The sequence below is a fragment of the Camponotus vicinus genome, unplaced genomic scaffold (assembly GCF_025532165.1).
Source record: "Camponotus vicinus isolate PSW18456_S1 unplaced genomic scaffold, iyCamVici1.0 SCAF_6, whole genome shotgun sequence".
NCBI classification, from domain to species: domain Eukaryota; kingdom Metazoa; phylum Arthropoda; class Insecta; order Hymenoptera; family Formicidae; genus Camponotus; species Camponotus vicinus.
Window position 1 is genome coordinate 19,376,721 of NW_028141978.1, and position 23,406 is coordinate 19,400,126.

Consider the following 23,406-nt stretch of genomic DNA (forward strand, 5'->3'; position numbering starts at 1 on the left):
CAATTCTACACACACACACACATATATATATATATATATATATATATATATATATATGTATGTATGTATGTATGTATGTATCAGAGAAAGTGTTATAATAATAAAACCAAAAGTGATACTGAAATTTACAGAACAACTTTTATATAAATATATTTCTGTAATATAATATAAGATAATTTACAGAAGATAATTTAATGGAAAAATATTGAAGAATTATTAACTTTTAAAGCTTTTCAGAATTACCTCTCTCTTATATTAATTTTTCTTCTAATTTAAACGACTATGTCATATAAGTTAATTAAAATTGTATAAATTAATAATTAATAAATTGATAATTTAATAATAAATTTGATTTAAATATGTTGCTTTTTCTTTCAACGAATAAAAATTTTTTTCTAACAAATAATTTTTCAGTATCATTTTTATTGTGTACTTCAAGTAAATAGATAGTATACTAATATCTGGTCGGGAAAGATATATTACATAGATTTTGTTATGCCTAATATTTTGTTTATGTAAATTAATGTATAATTTATAACATTTTTTGCAAACTATGCGCCGTTACTGTCGGTTTTGAAACATAATCTGAAGTTGAGACTAAAATAGTACAATCACAATTGATCATCATAATTGATGATCAATTTAATAATACCGATACTAATACATATTTTTAAAATCACTGTAAGGAAGATTTTTTTCACAACATATTCTTTACAGTGATTCTAAAGATATGTATTATGTAGTAACGATATTATTAAATTAATTATCAAATTATAATTTTATGATTATACTATCGTAGCTTTAGCTTTAGATAGAGTTTGACAACAATAACAGCGCATAATTTGCAAAGTGAAAATGTATACGACAAATATTATTAAACATAAAAAGATGTACGATCATATACTGGCATATTTTCTATTTACTTGATTTGTTGAACATAACAATCATGATTTTGATATAATATGTACTTCATTTTTCAGATTGAAAATTTCTATAGATTTATGTTTTATAATTATAAAAAATTATACATTTATACAATTTATATATTTTTATAAATTTAAAAAGAAATGAGATTTTATTATTATCTAAAATTACAAAATAATCATTAATTAAAAAATAAGAGATTCTATTATTATTTAAAATTTTAAAAATTATTTTATTCTCCCATAAATAAAATACATTTAATTGTTTTCGAAAATAAAGTATAAAATGGCAATATTTTCTTTCAAATATTTTAATATTAATATATATTTAGCGGCATGAAAGTAACAAAACCTGGAAAGTTAAAATACAGTCCTTTGCTTATTCAACACATTTTATAAGTCAGAGGCGGCCTATTCGTGGACTGGCATTATTTTCTAATATTGAAAGCCAGAGGCGGTCTATTCGTGAACTGGCATCTTTTTCTAATATATAAGCCAGAGGCGGTCTACTCGTGGGCTGGCATCTTTTCCTAATATTTAAAGCCAGAGGCGGTCTACTCGTGGGCTGGCATCTTTTCCTAATATTTAAAGCCAGAGGCGGTCTACTCGTAGGCTGGCATCTTTTCCTAATATTTAAAGCCAGAGGCGGTCTATTCGTGTGCTGGTTATTTAATAAATTTAATCCAGAGGCGATCTATTCGTGTGCTGGTTATTTAAAAAAATAAATCCAGAGGCGAACTATTCGTGTGCTGGTTATTTAAAAAAATAAATCCAGAGGCGAACTATTCGTGTGCTGGTTATTTAATAAATTTAATCCAGAGGCGAACTATTCGTGTGCTGGTAATTTAAAAAAATAAATCCAGAGGCGAACTATTCGTGTGCTGGTTATTTAATAAATTTAATCCAGAGGCGAACCATTCGTGTGCTGGTTATTTAAAAAAATAAATCCAGAGGCGAACTATTCGTGTGCTGGTTATTTAATAAATTTAATCCAGAGGCGATCTATTCGTGTGCTGGTTATTTAAAAAAATAAATCCAGAGGCGAACTATTCGTGTGCTGGTTATTTAAAGAAATAAATCCAGAGGCGAACTATTCGTGTGCTGATTATTTAAAAAAATAAATCCAGAGGCGAACTATTCGTGTGCTGGTTATTTAAAAAAATAAATCCAGAGGCGAACTATTCGTGTGCTGGTTATTTAAAGAAATAAATCCAGAGGCGAACTATTCGTGTGCTGGTTATTTAATAAATTTAATCCAGAGGCGATCTATTCGTGTGCTGGTTATTTAAAAAAATAAATCCAGAGGCGAACTATTCGTGTGCTGGTTATTTAATAAATTTAATCCAGAGGCGAACTATTCGTGTGCTGGTAATTTAAAAAAATAAATCCAGAGGCGAACTATTCGTGTGCTGGTTATTTAATAAATTTAATCCAGAGGCGAACCATTCGTGTGCTGGTTATTTAAAAAAATAAATCCAGAGGCGAACTATTCGTGTGCTGGTTATTTAATAAATTTAATCCAGAGGCGATCTATTCGTGTGCTGGTTATTTAAAAAAATAAATCCAGAGGCGAACTATTCGTGTGCTGGTTATTTAAAGAAATAAATCCAGAGGCGAACTATTCGTGTGCTGATTATTTAAAAAAATAAATCCAGAGGCGAACTATTCGTGTGCTGGTTATTTAAAGAAATAAATCCAGAGGCGAACTATTCGTGTGCTGGTTATTTAATAAATTTAATCCAGAGGCGATCTATTCGTGTGCTGGTTATTTAAAAAAATAAATCCAGAGGCGAACTATTCGTGTGCTGGTTATTTAAAAAAATAAATCCAGAGGCGAACTATTCGTGTGCTGGTTATTTAATAAATTTAATCCAGGGGCGATCTAACATGTACTGGCATTATACGTTTATATATATATACACCTAGTGTTATATACTTTACGTATTTTTATCTCTATATAATAAATATGTACAAATAAATTATTTAATATTTGAATACAAACAATTACATATTGAACACATAATTACCTTCATTTTGTGTTTTATATCATGATGAATAAAATATTAATACGTATATTTATAACATTTAATATATATACACAAATACATATACTAAATAGTGTTGTAAATACATGTATTCATTTTTTGTCATTATGGTGTTAAGTGTAAAAGATAACTATATTGTGTATTACATTAATTTTTTAAATAATTAATTTTGTATTTATCATATACGGCAAAAATTAAGAAAAGTATATTTTTCTTTGGTTAAAGATTTCTCTTCAATTGTAAATGTATAATATTATATATATGTTATTATATATATATATATGTATATATATATATACAGGGTGATTCTAAATAACTTTATGCTTTTGCAAAAACATAATCTTGACCGAATTCTAAGACGATTTTTCCTTTGGCAAAATTTCATCCGAAGCTTAGTTTTTGAATTATTAAAGGAAGTAGTTAACGTATGACGGGTCGAATACAAGAGGCAGGCAAGGGTGGCGCGATTCACCGTCAGACGCGGGTGCTTACGCGGGGCGCCTGCTGCGATCAGCTGGTCGCTATACACATACAGACACACATGCGAACACATACATTCTCTCTCTGTCTGTCTGTCTCTCTCTCTCTCTCTCATTCGCTCACTCACCTGTATTTTTTTTTTTTTTTTTACGAGAGAGGGGAAAATGCATTTTATGCATACTCACCGGTCGATCCAGTGAGTTATGTGGGACTCGAGTACCAAGTCGAATTACCAACTCGGTACTCCCTACCCACTAAAAACCCCTCTCTTTTCACGAATTTCCTTTGACACACTGTCCCTCTGACTTCCCGAGATCTGTTTTCACATAACGTCAAAAAATAGTTATTATTACCTTGTTCGATGACTTTTGATGTATTGCTGTAATTGCTTGAAGGAGAAATGAATTTTCCGATAGATCGTACGTTCTCAAATTTAACGTAGATATCACGTTGCAAAAGACAAGAAATCCACACTAAATTATTAACTGAAAGTTTTTCTCCTTTCATGAACTGTATTCTTTTATAAACTTTAACGTAATCACATTTATTTACTCACTCGATGAGACGAGAAATTTACTAATGACTCTCACTAATCACTATTAATCACTGTCGAATAATAACTGTTGGCGATTAAAAATCACTCGATGAAAGAAACACGCGCGGGCACGTTACTACACGACGCGACAATGCGACGATAATTACTCGGCGACTGCAAGCAGTTTTTTGTCATGGTAGGTTGCGGTAGGTTAAGGTACTACTGGCGCAATCGAACGCGATCATGTGTTCGATTGAAGAATGCGGTAAACATAATAAACATTTAACATATTAATATTATTATTATCATGAATGTGTGTGATATCCATACATCGTATGATATCTATTTAAAAATTAATTAGATTAAATAAGTGTTTTTAAAATATTTATTACTTTTACTATTATCTTAAATAAATATTTAATATTAATATTTTGTATAATAATAGTAAAAGTAATAAATATTTTAAAAACACTTATTTAATCTAATTAATTTTTAAATAGATATCATACGATGTATGGATATCACACATATTCATGATAATAATAATATTAATATGTTAAATGTTTATTATGTTTACCGCATTCTTCAATCGAACACATGATCGCGTTCGATTGCACCAGTAGTACCTTAACCTACCGCAACCTACCATGACAAAAAACTGCTTGCAGTCGCCAAGTAATTATCGTCGCATTGTCGCGTCGTCGCGTCGTGTAGTAACATGTCCGCGCGTGTTTCTTTCATCGAGTGATTTTTAATCGCCAACAGTTATTATTCGACAGTGATTAATAGTGATTAGTGAGAGTCATTAGTAAATTTCTCGTCTCATCGAGTGAGTAAATAAATGTGATTATGTTAAAGTTTATAAAAGAATACAGTTCATGAAAGGAGAAAAACTTTCAGTTAATAATTTAGTGTGGATTTCTTGTCTTTTGCAACGTGATATCTACGTTAAATTTGAGAACGTACGATCTATCAGAAAATTCATTTCTCCTTCAAGCAATTACAGCAATACATCAAAAGTCATCGAACAAGGTAATAATAACTATTTTTTGACGTTATGTGAAAACAGATCTCGGGAAGTCAGAGGGACAGTGTGTCAAAGGAAATTCGTGAAAAGAGAGGGGTTTTTAGTGGGTAGGGAGTACCGAGTTGGTAATTCGACTTGGTACTCGAGTCCCACATAACTCACTGGATCGACCGGTGGGTATGCATAAAATGCATTTTCCCCTCTCTCGTAAAAAAAAAAAAAAAAATACAGGTGAGTGAGCGAATGAGAGAGAGAGAGAGACAGACAGATAGACAGACAGAGAGAGAATGTATGTGTTCGCATGTGTGTCTGTATGTGTATAGCGACCAGCTGATCGCAGCAGGCGCCCCGCGTAAGCACCCGCGTCTGACGGTGAATCGCGTCACCCTTGCCTGCCACTTGTATTCGACCTGTCATACGTTAACTACTTCCTTTAATAATTCAAAAACTAAGCTTCGGACGAAATTTTGCCAAAGGAAAAATCGTCTTAGAATTCGGTCAAGATTATGTTTTTGCAAAAGCATAAAGTTATTTAGAATCACCCTGTATATACAGGGTGAGCCATTTTAATTAACGCACGCAATTATTTCGGAAACAAAGCATTTTAGAGAAAAATGTTTCAGACAAAAGTTGTTTGGTTTCGAGGGGGCCATAAGATGGTATCATTGGTTTGACCTTGAAGAGTTATTTGAAGGTCACATGAAGGTCACCTTCAATTTCTTAAATGGAACCTACTATTTGTCATTGCATATTCTTGTAGCTTATCTCGATAGCTTTCCAAAACACTATAATTAAGTACCTTTTCGTTAAGTACTTTTTGAGTTATGAGGTTTGAAATAATTTCTTAATTTTACATAAACCGTAAAATATCTTGTAAAATATTCATTTTTCGATTATCTTACCTTAATACTTTTATGTACAAAATAATGAGAGGAATCAATTGGTGTAAAGAAAACACATAGTTGTTTTGAAGAAAAAATATGTAATTTGCAATTAACAATTCCATATTTTTTCTTAAAAACAACTATGTGTTTTCTTTACACCAATTGATTCCTCTCATTATTTTGTACGTAAAAGTATTAAGGTAAGATAATCGAAAAATGAATATTTTACAAGATATTTTACGGTTTATGTAAAATTAAGAAATTATTTCAAGCCTCATAACTCAAAAAGTACTTAACAAAAAAGTACTTAATTATAGTGTTTTGGAAAGCACTCGAGATAAGCTACAAGAATATGCAATGACAAATAGTAGGTTCCATTTAAGAAATTGAAGGTGACCTTCATGTGACCTTCAAATAACTCTTCAAGGTCAAACCAATGATACCATCTTATGGCCCCCTCGAAACCAAACAACTTTTGTCTGAAACATTTTTCTCTAAAATGCTTTGTTTCCGAAATAATTGTGTGCGTTAATTAAAATGGCTCACCCTGTATATATACAGTGTCCCATTTTAAAAGTTCCACTAGATTATCTCTTTAGGAAAACATTTAAGAAAAAAATGTTTCAAACAAAAGTTGTTTGGTTCGAAGGGGGACATAAGATGGTGCCATTGGTTTGACCTTGAAGAGTCATTTGAAGGTCACATGAATGTCACCTTGAATTTCTTAATTGGAACATCCTATATATTTTTCGATATTCTTGTAGCTTATCTCGAGAGCTTTCTAAAACACTATAATTAAGTATTTTTTCATTAAGTACTTTTCGAGTTATGAGGCTTGAAATAATTTCTTAATTGTACATAAAATATCTAGTAAAATATTCATTTTTCGATTATCTGACCTTAATACTTTTATGCACAGAACAATGTGAGGAATCAATTGGTGTAAAGAAAACACATAATAGTTTCTAAAAAAAATATGTAATTTGCAATTAACAATTACATATTTTTTCTCAAAAACAACTATGTTTTTTATTTACACTAAGTGATTCCTCACATTGTTCTGTGCACAAAAGTATTAAGGTAAGATAATCAAAGAATGAATATTTTACTAGATATTTTATGGTTTATGTAAAATTAAGAAATTATTTCAAGCCTCATAACTCGAAAAGTACTTAATGAAAAATACTTAATTATAGTGTTTTGGAAAGCTCTCGAGATAAGCTACAAGAATATGCAAAAATATATAGGGTGTTCCATTTAAGAAATTCAAGGTGACCTTCATGTGACCTTCAAATGACTCTTCAAGGTCAAACCAATGACACCGTCTTATGTCCCCCTTCGAACCAAACAATTTTTGTTTGAAACATTTTTTTCTTAAATGCTTTCCTAAAGAGATAATCTAGTGGAACTTTTAAAATGGGACACCCTGTATATATATATATATATATATATATATATATATATTATAGTATATATATATATATATATATATATATATATATATATTTGTGAAATAAATATTTTATTACATTTGATTAATATCTCTTAGACACTTTGTAAAGTCTACTTCATCTTGTACATTATTTCATAGATTTGCATTTGCAAAATATGCAATAAATAGGAACTAAATATGCTACAATGTTTAATTTTAGAAATATGTGTATATAACACTATATATCTAATATTATATACTTTTCTAATTTTTATCTGTGTGTAATATAAATGAAAATAAATTGTTTATTATAATGCAATTAGATATTAAATATAAAATTGCTTTTTTCTATTTTATACCATAATGAATGAAATTATTAAAATGTATTTTTATAATAGTATTAAATATACATATATGAATACATATATTGATTATTATTGTAAATGTACACGTATTCATAATTTTTTCACACACATTATGGTATAAAATACAAAACAGAGATAATTATATATTCAACATCTAATATGTATTATAAATAATAAACAATTTATTTGCATTTATTAGACACAGATAAAAATAAGAAAAGTATAGGATATTAGATATATAGTGTTATATACACATATTTCTCAGAAACATTGTAACATATTTAGTTCCTATTTATTGCATATTTTGCTTATGCAAAGCCATGATATAATGAAGCCATGTACAAGATGAAGTAGACGTATGTAAAGTTTCTAAGAGATATCAAATATGATAAAATATTTATTTTACAAATATATATATGTATATATATATATATATATATATATATATATATATATATTACTATACATTTATAATTGAAGAAAAAGTTTAACTAAAGAAGAATATGCTTTTCTTAATTTTAGTCTTTAATTTTAGTATATGATAAATACAAAATTAATTATTAAATTAATATAATACGGTTACACAAATTGAATATAGTTATGTTTATTTTACACTTTACATCATAATTACACAAACAATGAATACATGTTCCAACAATATTCAATATATGTATTTATATATGTATATTATAAGTATTATTTTATTCATTATAATATAAAATACAAAATAAAAATAATTATATATTCAATATGTATATATTTAAATATTACAATTTATTTGTATTTATTATATACAGATAAATATAAGTCAAGTGTATAACATTAGATGTTTATTATATACAAATATTTTTCAAATTTAATTTAGACACATTTTGTATATGCATATTCGTTCTTTACATTATATTCAGCCTTGCGGCGAAATTTTGATCGAGAAAAAAAGTCGTTTTTTTATAACCATTTGAAACGACACATGTACAAAGATCACGCGGTGTGTACTATTATTACCACACAACGAATGTATTTCAGCGAGCGAGCGAAAGAGAATAATAGAAGCGAGCGGGACAGTAATAGGAGCGAACGAGACAGTAATAAGAGCGAGCGAGAGGGGCATAGCAGTTGGAAGAGAAAACTCGAGGATCGAGCCTTTCCTTGCACGCTGCTATTCCCCTCTCGCTCGCTCCTATTACTGTCTCACTCGCTCCTATTACTGTCTCCCTCGCTCCTATTGCTGTCTCGCTCGCTCCTATCACTGTCTCGCTCGCTCCTATTGCTATCTCGCTCACTCTCATGCCGACTGCGTCGGTAACATTTTTTTTAGTTCTTTCAAGGCGGCGCTCAAAATCACGCATGAGTTCGCCGATGATTCCAGCATCCCCTTAATAGCGGCGACGGATGCCGTGATATGGAAATACGCTTCTTAACAAAATACGCGGCGGTGGAGGCCGCGATAATTGGATGCGCAATGCGCTCGGTGTTAATTTATGCGCGAAATAGGATCGCGTCGCGAAGGATGGAATACGCGGTACAGCTGGATCGAGAACACTCGACTCGGGGCGGCTCAGAGCTCCACCTTCCGTGATGGTCCAGCTGCAGATTTGGCGGATGCACTCGTACGTTAGAATCGAGATCACTCGGCCAAGACGGAGCTCGCTCCACCTTTTGTCCTCGATAATTCGTGCTCGGTAGGATTTTCTGGATTGCTGCTGAAGCGTACTGCTTAGAGCGGATCAGGAAAATGTTGATTAGACGCCGAAATGTGTCCTTTTTATACCGGCTAATTGCCCGCGTCGGTATAACCCCTTCCGAACGGTTTTTCGGTACGGTCGGGCCCGTTCGGAGGGGTTCGGGTTGAGCGCCGAACGCGGGTTTTCGCCGGTCGGCGGTTCGGGCCACCTCGGCTCTGATCGGCGGTGTTCGGCCGTTGAGCCCTTAACGGTTCTGGGCCGTAATGAAACGATTAAAAAGGTGGGCGCACCGCGCCCCTACCTCTGCCCGGCGGGTGTTCTGCCGGACGGCAGCTTCCGGCGGATGGCATTGCCGGGAATCGGAACGATGCATCGGGATGCATCGTTACATCACCCCCCAATACAAATAATGCCCGAATTGGGGCATTCTGTCGGTCGGTCGGTCATATCGGGCATCTCGCAGGTTTTCGGCGGATGTTTCGCTGTTACTGCCTATTGCAGTCGGCGGCAATATCGGACTTTTCCGTCTCGTGTAAAACGCACGATCCAGCGTCCGGTGGCGGTTCGCGGTTTTTATCTCCGTGATACATAGACCGCAAAGTGTGGTACCTCCACGACGATTCTCGGCTCCACTTCGATGGGAATTGGCGGTGGCGGCTGCGGTCCCATCGGCCGCAGTAATGTGGGCCTCTCGGTGGTGGCGGTTTCCGGCCGAATTGGCCGGGGTGGCCTCTCGTAAGGGCGTTGTGCCCTCGCCTTCGGTGGTGGCGGAGGCGCTAGGAAAGCCTCCTGTTTGCGCCGGTTGGTGTGATCGGACCGCTGGATGACGGTCCCGACCTTCGGTGGCCGCGCTGGTGTCGGCGTGGCGATGATCTGCGGTGCCGGCTCCATTATCCGGACCGCGTCTGTCGTGCCTGCTTCGTATTCGCGAAGCAGGGCTTCGATATCTTCCAAAATTTTCGAATTCGGTTGCTCCATTTCGCTCAACGGTTTACTCGAAAGTGTCGCCTGTATTTTCGCTACCTCAGACTCGAGGTCGCTGTCATCCTCGGGGGGGGATAAAGTCGTTGCTGTTATTGTTTATATGAGCGGTCTTCAGATACTGTACGTGTACGTGCTTTATCCACTTCCTCCGCTTGCTTCTGAGATCTACTATAACGGGTGATACAATTCGTCGGATCTCATATGGCCCGCTGAATTTGGGCGCCAGTTTGGCGTTGTACACTTCGCTTTTCTTTGAAAGAGGGTGGTCGCGCTTCCACACCCATTCGCCAATGCTCGGTTTCCATGGTCGGCGACGGAGATCGTAGTGATGTTTCTGGCGTTGAAACGCCTGGGCGAGCTGTATTCTCACGAGCTCGTATGCCTCCGTGAGTTTTCTGCGGAGGTTATCCGGAGCGTCGTGCTCCGCGGTCAGCTGGTCGGTGTCCTCCGGTCCTCGTAGCTCGCGCCCGTAATTCAGGAAAGCGAGCGTGTATCCGGTGGCGTCGTGGAGGGCCGTGTTGTAGGCGAACTGGAACGCCGGAATGTGCTCGTCCCAGGCTCGGTGGTCCTTCTCCACATACTGGGTGACCATGGTTTTAATGGTCCGGTTGGTCCTCTCCACCGGATTGCAGTGTGGTGAGTAAGCTGGAGCGGTAACGTGGCGGATGTCCCATGCCCGCAGGCGTTCTTCCATTTTGCTGGACCTTAGCTGGGTGCCGTTGTCCGACAGCACGGAGTCCGGTCGTCCGTGGCGCAAGATTATGCGCTCGGTTAACGCTTTGGTGACGGCGCTTGCTGTTGCTTTGCGCAACGGTACGAGCTCCACCCACTTCGTGAAGCGATCTTGCATCACGAATAGCCACGTATGCCCCTGGTGGGAGCGTGGCAGCGGTCCGACCAGGTCGAAAGTGACCTGTTCCCAAGGTCGGCTGACGTACGTTGCGTGGAGCGTGCCGGCCGGTCTCTGCTGTGCGACCTTGTGCGTTTGGCAATTTTTGCAGGTTCGCACATAGTTCGCGATATCGCGAAACATTCCCGGCCAATAATAAAATTCGGCAATCCGGGCGATCGTTTTTGCGATGCCCATGTGCCCGGCGGTGGGGGCGTCGTGGTATCGGCGTAAGATGTCATCTCTGGCCTCCTTTGATATGCAGAGTTTCCACTGCTCCTCTGCTGCGGTCTCCTTGAAGTTGAGACTGTGATAGAGGAGGTGGTACAATTTTCCGTCCTCTATCCGGTAATCGGTGTGCGCGGTAGGGTCTTGCTGCACCCCCTCATATTTCCGGCGGTACCAGGCGCATCCCTGGCGTTTCGCGGCGCAGGTCGCCGGGTGACGTGATAGAGCGTCCGCGACGCGATTAAGTACCCCGCGACGGTACTTCACGTCAAAATCGTACTGCTGGAGCTCGAATACCCAGCGTCCAAGACGTCCGGTCGGAGATTCTATTTTCTGTAGCCATCGCAGGGCCTGGTGGTCTGTCACGACGGTGAAAGCGTAACCTTCTAGATAGCTCTTCATCCGCCGGATGCCCCACACGATGGCTAGGCATTCGAGCTCCGTGGCGCTATAGTTGCGCTCGGCCGCATTCAAAGTACGGCTCGCATAGGCGATTACGCGCTCGCCCTCCTCAAAGTTTTGCGTCAAAACCGCGCCGAGTCCGGTCATGCTAGCGTCGGTCTGGAGGAAGAAACGGCGTGTGAAGTCTGGACATGCCAGAACCGGCGCGGAACTTAGAGCACGTTTAAGCTGCGCGAACGCGGTGGCTTCCCCTTCGCCCCATTTCCATCGGGAGTTTTTCTTTGTTAATTGCGTGAGTGGGGCCGCGATCGTGGAAAAGTTCGGGATGAAACGACGGTACCACGACGCCATCCCTACGAACTGACGTATGTGCTTGACGGATTGAGGTTCAGGCCAGTTGGCCACCGCTTGAATTTTCCCGGGGTCGGTCCGAATTCCTTCCCGGTCGATCACGTGCCCCAGGTACGTCAAACGGTCAACGCAGAAACGGCATTTCTCCGGGTTCAGGCGGAGGCGTGCGTCACGAAGGCGGCGGTAAGTCTCCCTAAGCAGCTCGAGATGTTTGTCGAACGTTCGGCTGATTATGATGATATCGTCGAGGTAGACGAACACATACGGTTCTAATTCGGGTCCGAGAACCGTGTCCAGTAATCGCTGGAACGTGACCGGGGCGGAGTGCAACCCGAACGGCATGACTTTAAATTGATAGAGTCTCTTTCCCGGTATCGTGAATGCGGTGATCGGCCGGCTGCCCGGGGCCAAGGGTACTTGCCAGTAACCGTTTTTTAGGTCTAAGGTAGACAAGTACCGGGCCCCTCTCAATTTGTCTAGAGTCGCGGTAATCTGCGGCAGCGGGTACGCGTCTTTGTGCGTCACGTCGTTGACCCGGCGGAAATCAATGCAAAAACGTTGCCGACCGTCCTTTTTCTTAATGATCACGATGGGCGAGCTCCATGGACTGTACGAGGGTTCGATGACTCCCTGGGCGAGCATCTCGTCCACCTCGGTGTCGATAACCGCCTGCATCGCCGGATTGCGCAGGCGATACCTCTGCTTAATGGGCGTGTCGTCTATTAGCCGAATGGAATGCTGAGTCCGGTTGGTGGGCCCCTTTACGGTATCAAATTTCGCGAGCTCGCCTCGCAGTAATTCTTGGAGCTGTTCGTCTTCTTCGGGGGTCCTACCGGCCAGGCCCCCGACGGTGCAGCAATGCTGGTGCCATCGAAGCACCCGTAAAGGTGGGGCCGGCGTGCTTATCCGCAATTTCGCCTGCAAGTCCACCCCCATCAGTATCTCGCTCGAGAGGCTCGGTAATACCCCGAACGTGTGCGTCGCGGTTCGGCCGGCCGCCTCAACCGGCAGGGTCATCCCCCCAGCGAGGTCTGCGTTTTGATCGTCTGCCAATTGTATCTGGCTTCCCCCCGTGGTCCATGCGAAACCCGCTCGTCTTAATATCTCGGCAGTTCTTGAACTTATCAGGGACACCTCGGACCCCCCATCTACCAAGGCGTCGAAAGTGGATTCCTCGATGTTGATCACGGTATGTGGTCGCGGTTTGAAGGTTATTCGGGGCTGGGGGTTACGGCGGCGACCTTCTCTCCAGCCCCGTCGGCTTTTCCCGCCGGCGGGTGGCACTGCGCGGTGAGCACCCCGTCTCGTCCGCACTGCGAGCAAAACTTTTTCGCGGGGCGTCTGCATTGACGACGCGTGTGCCCACGCTGTTTGCATCGCCAACAGCTCTCGGCTTTATTGTATACAGCCGCCACGGCGGATTTCGTTTCGGCTTTTTCCCTCTTGAGCGCTTCCGTTCGCTCACCAGGTCCTCGTGCTCGCGGGCGCGGGCCTGTAATTCGGATATATCGCTGATATCGCGCCGTCGAATATAGAATTTGTACTCCGGATGCATGTGATCGTATAAATACTCGAGCTGCATAACGGGCGAGAATCCGCCGGCCCGGCGCATGAGCGTCATCATCACCGAGGAGTACTGCGCGAACGTCTCGTTGGCCTTTTGATGTCGGTTTTCGATTTCGCGGCGGAGGGAGGCATCGTACCGATGGGGCAGGAACTGCAAACGGAATGCCGCCTCGAACCCCTGCCAAGAGGCCCAGCTGGCCCGGTGATTCCGGTACCACAAAAGGGCGTCCTCCCTTAATAATTCCGATAATCCACGCAGGAGTTGTTCCTCGACGATGTGATAGTTTTCGCGGAATTCGGCAAGGCGTTCCAGGAACGCGGCGGGGTCGCGCCCATCAAAATGATATTCACTCTTCCGGATTTGATTGATCGCGCGATGATCTGGCACCGCGGGGGTCGCGAAGTCTATGGGCGCGTCGCAGCCCATGGGCGAGGCCCCCGTGACGACCACGTGTGGTAACGCGCCGGAAGGCCCTGCTTGTTCGCGTGGGTCGGTCGCGAATTCGTCCGCATGGGTGTCCGCATATTCCCGCATGCGTCGGCGGATGTCGTCGAAAGTCCCGGTGCTCTCTAACCCATAACCTTCCGCTAGCACGGCCAATTGCTCTTTCGGGAGTGCGTATAACCACGATCTCATGATGCACACTCACACTTCACACTAACCGAAAAACGTCCCTGTTCGGGCGCCAATGTAACGGTCGTATTTTCGGGCGTTTTTCGCAGCGCGGATAGATCGCCGGTGCAAGGTTCGTGTAAAGAAAATACGCGATGTGGTGAACTGAACGTATTTATTCAAATGGTATAAATGTACAGAGTGTGCGTATGCGAGTGTGTGTGTGTGGGTGTGTGTGTGTGTGTGTGTGTGTGCGCGTGGCTTTTAATTGTGCTGGTAATTATTAATGTGATAAATGTGGTTTCGACTTTAATTCCGGTCTCGATTTCGAACACCTGTGTGTGTTTACGATGCGCGAGACAGCGCGTGTTTTTGCGGTGCTTTTTCCGCGAGGAATTCCGAGGTTCTTAGAATCCTCGGGTTCTCGGAATCGACGGTCGCTTTCGCGGAATTATTTCTTTCTTGCTGCCACGATTTAAAGTCCGCGTTCGGTCTATTATAATCGGTGCGCTTTAATAGCGGCGACGGATGCCGTGATATGGAAATACGCTTCTTAACAAAATACGCGGCGGTGGAAGCCGCGATAATTGGATGCGCTTATGCGTTCGGTGCGGTCTATATACGCGGCGGCGGAGGCCGCGATATTCGGATGCGCTTATGCGCTCGGTGCGATTGATATACGCAGCGGCGGAGGCCGCGATATTCGGATGCGCTGATGCGCTCGGTGCGGTTGACGTACGCGGCGACGAAGGCCGCGATAATCGTATGCGCGTTGCGCTTTGACGACGACGGCGGAGGCCGTGATAATTTACTGCGCGATGCGCTCGGTATTAATTTATGCGCGAAATAGGATCGCGTCGCGAAGGATGGAATACGCGGTGCAGCTAGATCGAGAACACTCGACTCGGGGCGGCTCAGAGCTCCACCTTCCGTGATGGTCCAGCTGCGGATTTGGCGGATGCACTCGTACGTTGGAATCGAGATCACTCGGCCAAGACGGAACTCGCTCCACCTTTCGTCCTCGGTAATTCGTGCTCGGTAGGATTTTCTGGATTGCTGCTGAAGCGTATTGCTTAGAGCGGATTAGGAAAATGGTGATTAGATGCCGAAATGTGCCCTTTTTATACCGGCTAATTGCCCGCGTCGGCGCCCGGCGGTATAACCCCTTCCGAACGGTTTTTCGGAAACGGTACGGTCGGGCCCGTTCGGAGGGGTTCGGGTTGAGCGCCGAACGCGGGTTTTCGCCGGTCGGCGGTTCGGGCCACCTCGGCTCTGATCGGCGGTGTTCGGCCGTTTTGAGCCCTTAACGGCTCTGGGCCGTAATGAAACGATTAAAAAGGTGGGCGCACCGCGCCCCTGCCTCTGCCCGGCGGGTGTTCTGCCGGGCGGCAGCTTCCGGCGGATGGCATTGCCGGGAATCGGAACGATGCATCGGGATGCATCGTTACAGGTTTCCAAAGAAAGATGAAATTCGAACAGAATGGATTAATTTTATGAAGACAGTAGGCATAGAAAATTTTATTCCTACTAAATCAGTATTTTATGCAGTTAATATATTTTAAGCGATTGTTTTTATTATCCTGTTGGCAGGAAACAACGAATATATTTGAAACCAGGATCTATACCAACTGTATTTAGAGCACGTTTCTCCAGTATGAATATATTAGTGATTATTATGTCATTAACATGTGTTACGTCCGGTGGACTCCGCGATTCTTTTCTTTCTTTGAAACGATATCGTGAAAGAAAGAAATCAAGGATCGGCTTGCATTCGAAACCCAAAGCGATCCTTCTTAACAATAATAATGATAGCGTATAAAAGAATGCAACCTAACCCGCGCATATAACCGACATTTGAACCTAATAAATCTAATACTGAAAATGGCCAGTCGAGATAGCGTTAACGAAATTCTAAATAAATTCGTGAATTTGTCTCACTTTTCGTGAGACGAAAAGTTGTTATAAGAGATTTCAACCGCCCCATATCTATTGGTACGGCTTTATGTTCGAAGCCGCTCTAAAGAATTTTTAAAACAAAGATCTGCTGGTCCTTGAGAAGATTGTTAAAATCTAAACATACGAGAATATTCTTGAAATTGATAGTGCACGTGCGCTCGTTCGACAGACCACCCTTAAGCGTTTTCCGAATCGTTAAATCATCAAGAACGATAAGTTAATCAATTTACTCCCACTCTCTACTGGATGGAGCTAAGTCTCGAGCCAAAGGGCTTAACCAATTAAAATCTTAAGAAACGCCTCTCCTCCCAAAAATCAGCCTCCTTAAGAAGGGAGTAAATGAAATTATTTCATTTGTTCAAAAAGATTCCCACCATCCAGTAAGGAGGAGGAGCAATAACTTTAAAAAATGCAAGCGCAAGGCGCGACACACAGTGCAGTTGACAGATCAGTTCACAGTTCCTTACGCAATTCATTCAGCATTCATTCATTCCTTTAGTTACAGTCGAGATTCAATCATATTATCACATTTTTGAGAATTCAATCTTAATTTGATTCAAATTATATAGCCTCGGGGATCCTTTCTTGCGTTATGCAATTGAGTTATTAATCTGTCTTATATCACAGTGAAAATGATTTTGTTAACATTTAATCGTGCATCGTGTAAGTGGATATTTATTGAAAATTTTCTGGTGGACATCTCCATTATCCAGTTCTTCATGTTATAAAGCTCCGATCTCAGCCATTGCAATTTTATCAACGCACTCATTTTTATGATGCCAACGAGTAGTGAGTAAAATTGAATAATTTTTATTTTCTTCCCATATTTCAATCCCAGAGCCTGACCTAAGCGATGTATCCACAAATAGACTAACTAGATTTCAATTATTATCGCAAATGCGGCAAAATTTTTGGACTCGTTGGTCCAAGGAATATCTTACTCAGCTGCAAAATCGATACAAATGGCAGAAACCTAATTACGAAGCGATCAAAGTCAATAGTTCTATTAAAGGAGAATGATTTACCACCGTTGAAATGGCGTTTAGCGCGTATCGTTGAAACGTACGCAGGAGACGATAATTATGTACGCGTCGTAACTGTTAAAACTTCCAACGGTATCACGAAAAGAGCTATACATAACATTTGTGTTCTTCCAATCGACATTTAATTTCAATCTTAACTGGTTTCTTTCTTTTCCTTTATTATTTACGCATTGAAAGGTCAAACCTTTCAAGGGGGGCGGAATATTAAGGCGCTTATTATTTTCATTTACTCTTTGCACCCTAAACTAAGGCAGTGCTGGACAGAAGGACGATAGCACTGGAAGAGTGGGGAGCGATTAGTGCGCCAGCGGAGCGCGGAAAAAATAGTGCGCAATGGACGGTGAGAGAAGAAGGCAGTCTGAGCATATGTCGCGCGAACTATTTCATTTTCTTGTATCACATTACCAGTTTGATTTATATTCAATCATTTCTAATAAAATAAAGTGTAGAGACAATTATTGAAAAGTGAACATTTTATTCATCAATCCTCTCTACACAACTGAATCAGTCAAACTCGAGTCTTTCGCTTTCCGAACAACTACTTTTAATCAATAAGCTATTCAGATCTTACACCTAATACCGCTATTTAACACAGTTATATAATAATACGACTCCAGAGCGATGTTAGAATCTCGCTCAATGCAATGTCGATTGCCACAGAGATGACAGACATTTTTCTCCTCCTATGACTATGCTGACGATGTAGGTATTATGATAATCTTCTCAACATTTTTAAAGATTTCATGGACACAGGTGTTGTGTTCGTCGGTGCAGTTTCTATGGAAGACCAGTCGGAAGTCAGCACATTGCATGCGAATATCTCCATCGGCCTCACTTGGTATTCAACAAGCAGCCATTTAAAAGTCTGTCCAATATTAGTAGTGGCATTAGGTGTGAAGTTTGAATAGTGCAGTGGTCAAGAACAATTTCCCGAAAGCGAAAGACTCGGGTTTGATTTTCAATCCAGCCACTTGCACTTCACATATTTTTCTAGTCCACGAATATTGTTTTCTAGCAATTATTCGTTGAGTTGAAAAATGTGTGAATGCTTTCTTCACAAGTTATGCGTCGATGCCATTGCCACGGATGCATCCTTATCTTTCCTTGAACTCGGTAACCAAAAGCAACCGATAGGTAAAACAAAGGAAAAGATGTAGAAAGCAAAAAACTAAATCTAGTTACCAGCGATAAGCAAAATACGCGCAAGCGGTAGTAGGTAGCGGTAAAAATGGAGAAAACCACTCAAGCGGTGAAACCCTCACACTCATCCTTAGAAAACTTGATGAGCAAAGTGCTATGAACCAAACGCTATTGGACAGATTAAGTAAAGATAGCATGAAAAAGAATAATCACAGAGCAAAGAAAAATAAACTATAATCTCAGAATTGCAACCTGGAATGCTATTGGGTTCCTTGACAAAATTCAGGAACTAGAAATTTTCCTGAGAAATGAAAAGATTGACATCTGCTTATTATCAGAAACCCACTTAACAAAGCAATCCTTTGTCAGAATAAGAGGATATGTATTTTATCATGCATTCATCCTTCCAACAAAGCCAGAGGTAGATCCTCCGTGTTAATTAAAGACACAGTCAAGCACAATGTAGATACTAAAATTGAAACTGATACTATGCAAACCATAACAGTACACGTATGCACAAATGTGAAGGAATTCAATAGCTCAGCATATTATTGCCCTCCCAGATTCAAAGTTTTAAAGCAGGAATTTATTGAATTATTCAATTTGCTTAGCAAAAGATTTATAATCGGAGGTGACTTTAATACAAAGCACACTTATTGGGGAGATTATTACAAAAGGCAAAATACTTTTCGAGGCAGGAAGAAAGGCGATATTTTAGGGTCCATCCGCCACTGCTATTTGGTACAGTGGGGATTTTAGTATATACTAGAGGGATCTTGGGGGATGTGGTCACTCTACGGCGTTGTGCTCGTCGGTGCCGTTTCATACGGAAGGCCAGTCGGAAGCCAGCATGCACGCGAATACCTCCACCGGCACTTATTTGGTCAGCGAACGACCTTTCATGGATCCTCCGTGGCAATCGGCATTGCATCCATCGAGTGAGATACCAACATCGCTCTGGAGTCGCATATCACTGTGTTAAAAAGCAGCATTAGATGTGAGGTCTGGATAGCTCAGTCGTCTAGAGCAGTTGCCCGGAAAGCAAAAGACTCGGGTTCGATTCCCGATCCAGTCACTTGCGCCTCACATATTTTTCTAGTCTGCGAATATTGTTTTCTAGCAATTATTCGTTGGGCTGAAAAGTGTGTGAATGCTCTCTCCACATATGCGTCGATGCCGTTGCCACGGATGGATTCTGTCGCTCGTTGATCAAAATGGGCGTAAAGACACGTCCGACTTCCTCCCACATACATCCCTATCTTTCTCTGGACCTTGCGATTTCTTTTCGACGTACGTAGGAAAACCGACGTACTGGCCATCAGACCCGAAGAAAATACCTCACTTTATTGACCTTTTTATGGGCTCTCTAACAACTATATAGGGGTGGATGAAAGTAGTGATCTTACTTCGGATCACTCACCGATTATTATGACAATAAGTGAAACGCTGTTACAGGAAGAGACACCGCCTAAACTAACACACAAGAAAACTGATTGGGACGGTTTCAGAGCGGAGCTCGAAAGCATCACCAACCTAAAGATACCACTTAAATCTCCCGAACAGTTAGAGAGGGAAGTAGAGTTATTCATTACTGATCTACAACAACCAGCATGGAATAACGCTCCTACTATAAGCACAACTAAGAATAGAAAAAACAATATCATCTATCCAATCGAAATACGGCAGATGATTAACGAGAAAAGTAAAATACGGAAAAAATGGCAACAGAGCAGAGCACCGCAGTACAAAATGGAGTTAAGTCGACTGAGTAATAAGCTGAAAGTAAGAATTAAAGAAATTAAAAATAAAGCAATAAATTCATACCTACAGAACTTGTATGCTGACAAAAATACAGACTATTCGCTCTGAAAAGCCATGAAAGGGCTAAGACTCAAGCAGCACTCATAAAAAAGACAATAATGAATGGGCTAAAAGTGACAAGGAAAAGGCTGAAATTTTTGCGGATCAATTGGAAAGAACGTTTTAACCTCTGCAATGGCAAACATCTGAAGAGAACGTGACGCTAAATACAAATACTTCAAGTGAAGTAATTAAGCAAATATCACTTAATGAGCTCATACAATAGAGCAATAAAAATTTGAATATCAAAAAAGCACCAGGCTATGACCTTAACAGGACAAGTACTTAAAGAACTGCCTGGTAAAGCATTCATTAAGTTACTCTATCTCATAAACAGTCTTCAAATTGAGATATGTTCCTAGACAGTGGAAGATAGCTGAAGTTATAATGATCCCTAAACTGGGGAAGGAGCCACAAGATAAAGACTCATATCGATCGATATCGCTATTACCAATTATATCCAAAGTATTCGAGAAACTACTACTTAAACGTTTAAAACCTGTAGTAGAAGCAAGAAACCTAATCCCAATGCATCAGTTTGAATTTAGAAATGAACATTCAACGATAGATCAAATACAGAGGATAACAAGGATAATTGAAAAAGCTCTAGAAGAGAAAAAAATATGTTCAAGCATTTTCCTTGACGTCTCGAAAGCTTTTGACAAAGTGTGGCACGAGGGCCTGATGTATAAATTACAGACTAATCTTCCGAAGCAGTTCTGTCAGATTTTAAAATCATATCTAACAGATAGAATATTAAACGCGTTAAACACGGGAGCGAATATTCGAAATTCAAAAAAATTTCTGCAGGTGTTCCACAGGACAGTGTGCTAGCACAGTATATACAGTAGCGCAACTCTCCCGATTTTGTGTAGCATAAAATGGAATGCGCATGCGCGAAGTCAGCGAGTATACTAGTACTGCCATCTGTACTTTCCTCTCATTCTCTCCTTTGGTTTTCGTTCTCTTTCTAACACATTATAATATGTAATATAAATTAAATTCAATAAAACTTGAATATATGTACATAAAGAAATTGTGAAAAATATAATACAAAATATATAATGCAAATATATATAAAAAATAGTACATATGACATGATGTGAATATTAATTAACCATTTTATGTCATATATAACTGATAGCAGAAAAGATATATACTCATAATACTCACATATAATTTATAATATATTTACATATTAATACTTATATATATAATTTTTAATATATTTATATATTAATTGTACATACGTATATTTTATATATATATTCAAAAACTTAAAATTAAAAAAAAAACATTTAGATTGAGACTACAATCACTTAAATTTTATTATATAAAATATATATATTTATGAGCAAAATGAATAAAAAAACAAGAAATATATATTTGTTAATAATATATATTTATTTATAAACAGTTGTATTTCGTTAAAAATATTTATTTCACAAACAGACATAATCTTGAAACTAAACCTTTTCTCTCTCAAATCAATCATCTGACCATACCTCAGCTACTCGATCCACCTCAGCATGAATCAGAAAGAGAAAATGAGAGAGTAGAAGAATAGAAACAAGAAAGTGTTTTACATTCAATTAAAATACAAATGTGAAATACGTTATAACATATATGTCATATAAACGTTTGATGTTTATATGATGTAAACATCAAACGTTTATATGACATATATGTTATAACGTATTTCACATTTGTATTTTATTAATTGAATGTAAAACACTTTCTTGTTTCTATTCTTCTACTCTCTCATTTTCTCTTTCTGATTCATGCTGAGGTGGATCGAGTAGCTGAGGTATGGTCAGATGATTGATTTGAGAGAGAAAAGGTTTAGTTTCAAGATTATGTCTGTTTGTGAAATAAATATTTTTAACGAAATACAACTGTTTATAAATAAATATATATTATTAACAAATATATATTTCTTGTTTTTTTATTCATTTTGCTCATAAATATATATATTTTATATAATAAAATTTAAGTGATTGTAGTCTCAATCTAAATGTTTTTTTTTTAATTTTAAGTTTTTGAATATATATATAAAATATACGTATGTACAATTAATATATAAATATATTAAAAATTATATATATAAGTATTAATATGTAAATATATTATAAATTATATGTGAGTATTATGAGTATATATCTTTTCTGCTATCAGTTATATATGACATAAAATGGTTAATTAATATTCACATCATGTCATATGTACTATTTTTTATATATATTTGCATTATATATTTTGTATTATATTTTTCACAATTTCTTTATGTACATATATTCAAGTTTTATTGAATTTAATTTATATTACATATTATAATGTGTTAGAAAGAGAACGAAAACCAAAGGAGAGAATGAGAGGAAAGTACAGATGGCAGTACTAGTATACTCGCTGACTTCGCGTATGCGCATTTCATTTTATGCTACACAAACTTCAAAGGTGCCGACAGGGAGTTGCGCTACTGTATATACTGTGGTGCTAGGCTCCTTATTGTACTTGCTGTACACGGGTGATATATCACAAGAACAAGGAACTACAATCGCTACGTTTGCGGATGATACAGCCATTTTAGCAACACAGGGAATACGGTCCTGGCATCAACGTTAAAACTGTAAAGTTGTTGATAAAGTCAATTATTGGACAAAAAAATGGCGTATAAAACGAATCAAAATCAATCTACGTTAACTTTACTAACAAGAAGATAAAAAATCTGCCTATTGTCATAAACCATTAGAGGGTTCCGTGCAAAAATGAGGCCAAATACTTGGAAATGACGCTAGATACCAAGTTAAATTGGAAGAGCCATGTCAAGAAAAAAAGGGAAGAACTTGAAATTAAGTACAGAAAGATATATTGGCTTTTCGGAAGACAAAGCGAGTTGAGCATCCACGCAAACTCTTACTATACAGGATATCCTAGACCACCAGTACACCCCTTTTCTTTCAAAAACTAAGCATTTTAGAGAAAAACATTTTCGACAAAA

General features: G+C 39.2%; 1 protein-coding gene across 3 annotated transcripts in view; it reads right to left on the reverse strand.

The window, feature by feature from the left end:
• Nucleotides 1-23,406, reverse strand: part of LOC145973431 (protein expanded) — a 530,479-nt gene that overhangs the window by 366,666 nt on the left and 140,407 nt on the right. The window lies entirely within an intron of this gene.